This window comes from Heterocephalus glaber, unplaced genomic scaffold, assembly GCF_053883595.1.
Source record: "Heterocephalus glaber isolate CG9 unplaced genomic scaffold, H.glaber_assembly_v1.0 deba00000738, whole genome shotgun sequence".
NCBI classification, from domain to species: Eukaryota; Metazoa; Chordata; class Mammalia; order Rodentia; family Bathyergidae; genus Heterocephalus; species Heterocephalus glaber.
Window position 1 is genome coordinate 15,260,191 of NW_028258161.1, and position 4,105 is coordinate 15,264,295.

Genomic DNA, 4,105 nt, shown 5'->3' on the forward strand with positions numbered 1-4,105 from the left:
CTTGCAATAAAGTAAGGGGAGCGCCTGTGGCCCCTCGGGTCCCCCCAGCTTTTAAGCGTGTTAAAGGTCAGCCTGGAACTGTGCTCACCCTTCCAGACACTGCAGAGTGTGGGACTTCGGGTGCACCCTGCAACCTTCCCAGGTTAAAATTTATAAAGCACAAGTAATAAAAATCTCTAAGTGTTTCAGCTGTGAGTTATAGTTGCAGTGATGACACATCACAAAACCAAATAAATGAGTCCTCAGGACAGCCAACCCAGAGGTGACTCAGCAACAACAAAAAACAAGCTCTCAAGCCAGCGGGAGACAGGAGACAGCAGAGGCTTTGCAGCAACATCACTTCATTGGTGCAATGCAGGAAACAGCATTAGGATCTATTGATTCTCTTCGAGATCTAATAACATGCTCGATTCCGGTCTGATCCACATACGACTTCCCCATGGCCTTTCACAGGGCCTGAAATTGGCCAGTGATGACCAGAATTGGTTCCACTGTCCTTTGAAATCACAGAAGCCCGTGTGTTTTAGAACACAAAAGCCACAACCACATCTTCTTTGGGAAACAAAGCCTATCTGGAAAAATTACTCCATGTCTAACTAAAAACGAAAGCACGTCTAACTTCAGATTTATTTGATCACACTGTCTTTCTCCGGCGAATCAGTATCAGAGCTGGTTGCTATTGGCACCAATGAGCCAATAAAAAATCCAGGAGAGAAGAATCATGGCAGCTCAGGGAAACAGGTTGTTCATTTTGTTTTAGAAAAAACATCGAATCAACATTTACAATGCTGTGTCAAATTGTTTATATGTAAACTATAGGTTTTGCATCTTCAAAATTTGTTAGCTCAGAGTATGGTAAATTTCATCCTGACTTATTGGTGAAAAATCATCCTAAGATTTTTTTCTTCCAGTAGGAAAATATGTAGAGGACTCCTGGGGTGGATGCTCCGCAGGTATGTGGCAAAGGGAGAGCACGGTTGTTCTGTGTCAGAAGGGACCACTGAAGAATTTGGGCCTTGGGGCAGTCCTATAATGTGCATCAAGGTATCCTCTCGGATCCTCATTTTCTGCATGTCCGATGTGGGTTCCAAACGGAGGGTTTTCTGTAAATGTTAAATGAGGTAATGCATGCAGAGTCCTGCGGGAGCCCTCCCAAGGGTTAAGAATCCAATAAATGTCAGCTTTTATATCATTATTATTACAGAGGATCTTTGTGTGTTTATATTTTATCTGTGAAAAAGAGTTAGATTTCTTGGAGGGAGCAGTAGGTCTCAGGCCTCCCTGGCATGTGCCGTCTCTCAGTTCTAAGAAGGGATGTTGTCTCCCCACAACTCGGAGTTGGTCCAGGGAAGAGCTGGTTAGTGGGGCAGAATGGAGGAGAAACCAGATAGTTTTAGCTTGTTCTCCCTTCCTATGTAGTTTCAGAATGGCTCGTATCTTATGAATTCCGCAACCAGCAGACCCACCCCAAGTGAATTACTCATGTCCAGTTTTTTCTAAGTTCAATAATAGTAACTGTGATCATGATAATTATTATTCTTTTATCTACATGACTGTGCCATACGGTAGCGCAGAAAACTGAGGCTGGCTCAATGACCACTGAAAAGAAGAAATCTATCAGGAGTATGATTGCTGTGAACTTCATGTTCACGTCTCTAAATTCCTATGAGGAAATCCTAGACCCAGTGGTATCAGAGGAGGGGGTAGATCATGAGGCTGGGGCCCTTGTGATGGGATTAGTGCCCTTATCAAACAGACAGGAGAGAGCTTGTTTCCTTTTTCTCTACTCACCACTGTGTGAAGACATAAGAAAATGGCTATCTGAAAACCAGAAGAGCAGCCTCTTACCAGGACCCAGCCCTGTTGGTACCTTGCTCTGAGACTTCCAGGTTCCAGGACTGAGGGAAATAGATATTTGTTGTTTAAGCCACCCATTGTATGGAAAAAAGACAAAGGAAGTGATCATTCAAACAATGAGAGCTTTGTTGTCCCTCTTGACTCAGCTCCCCTTCTCCCCATAGCAAGCTGCTGTTTACACCCCATAAATAAGCAGCTGGTCTGGAATAAGGAGAGGCACAGACTTCCCACTCATCTGCTCTCTGCGTGGATGAAGACTCTAGACTGACCTAAGGTCCATGGAGAGACATCTCACAGAAGGAGAGGTTAGTCCACTAACATGCAGAAGCAGAAGTGCCCAAGAAAGCCTGAATCGCGTCGTGCCATCCTCACCAGGTTGTGCTGGAAGCCCACAGTCCTGCGCTCTTTATTGAGTGACAGTCATCAGGGTCAGCTGGTGTAGACATATTCTGTTTCTGAGTCTCAGAGCAAACTTTCATGGTCGCTGTGTTGTCCCCCTTTTGTAGATGAGGTGACTGAGGCCTGAGGCTCACAGCTGATAAGCAGGAAAGCCAAAATTTGGGTTCTAGATCCTGCATTTTCACCACGGAGCTATTTTTACGGCATGATTGTTGGGAAAGCACTTAACCTTTTGTGAGGCTCAGTCCCTCCCAGCAAAACAGGTAAGAATTTGATCTCACAAGAAACAGAGGGAAAGATGTTCAGATCAGGGAGATGCAAACTAAAACTACAATGAGTTAATACCTCACTCCTGTTAGGGTGGCTGTGAACAAAACAGTGAGAGACAAAAAGATTTAGCAAAGGGGACCCCTGTCCACTACTGGTGGGAATGTAAATTGTGCAACCACTACAGACACCAGCATGGAAGATTCTCAGAGAACCAAAAAATAGAGCTACCATCTGCTGGGTATACAAAGAAAGGAAATGGGATTAGTCTGTCAGACGCCTGTACTGCCATGTTCTTTACAGCATTATTCAAAACAATGAATAACCAAAGTGTGGAATCAACTCTAGTGTCCGCCATCAGAACAATGGGCAAAGAGTGTGGTACATACACACAATGGAATGCAACTCAGCCTAAAAAAGAAAGAATGCTGTCATCTGTAACAGCATAGATGAACACGGAGGACAGTACGCTAAAGGAAATAAGCCAGCCACAAAAAGATAAATACCTCACGATCTCACTTACCTGTGGAATCCATAAAAATAGAGAGTAGAACGGTGGTTGTCAGGGGCTGTGGCCCGGAGGGGGGTGTCCAGGGAATAGGAAGGTGCTGGCCAAAGGCCAAGTTACAGCTAGAGGAAGGATATGTGTTTGCGAGGGATTGCACAGGGTGGTGATTATAGTAAATAATGTGTACTTAGGGAGAACAGGTGTAAGGGAGGCAATGGGGGGTGGGTATGATCGAAATATACACATTGAAGCCTGATAGTTTTTAAAATTAACAGGCACTAATGAAATAGTATATTAAAAATAACATTACATACTTCAGGAATTGCTAAGAGTAAATTTCAGATGTTCTCAACACAAAAAATTAGTAGATGATGCCATAAGTCTGCTAATTAACCAGTCATTTCACCGCGCATCAAAACATCACGTTGTCTCCGCATAATTATATACAATCATTATTTGTCAATTAAAACCTTTAAAAATAAAAATATTATTTAAAAATATACTCAGTGTCATTAGTCATCAGGGAAAAGCAAATCCAAACCACAATGAGATGCCACTTCACGCTCCCTAAGCTGGAAACACAGTCACAGGTATTGGTGGCTACGTGGGGACTAAGAGCCTCATGGATTGCTAGTGGGAATGTAAAATGGGTCAGTTTCTCTGGAAAATAGTCTGTTATTTCTTGAAATATTCAACACAGAGTTACTATAGGACCCAGCAATTCCAGCCCTAGACATATATGCGAGAGTGCTGAAAGCATATGTCCACACAATTTGTTCACAGTGTCCAGAGCAGCATTACTTATAATAGCAAAAGGTGGACACAACACAAAAGCCTATCGACTGATGAATGGGTAAACAAAATGCAGTGTGTCCCCGCACTGAAATATTATTTGGCAGTAAGAAGCAATGAAGTCCTGGCACCTGATGGAACACAGATGAGCTGTGAAAACATCACACCGAGAGAAGGAAGCCACTCACAAAAGTACGCTGCACGATTTCCCTGTGTGCGTGTACAGCTTGGACAAATCCATAGAGACAGGAAGTGATTAGTGGTTGTCTGGGGCTGGGAGGG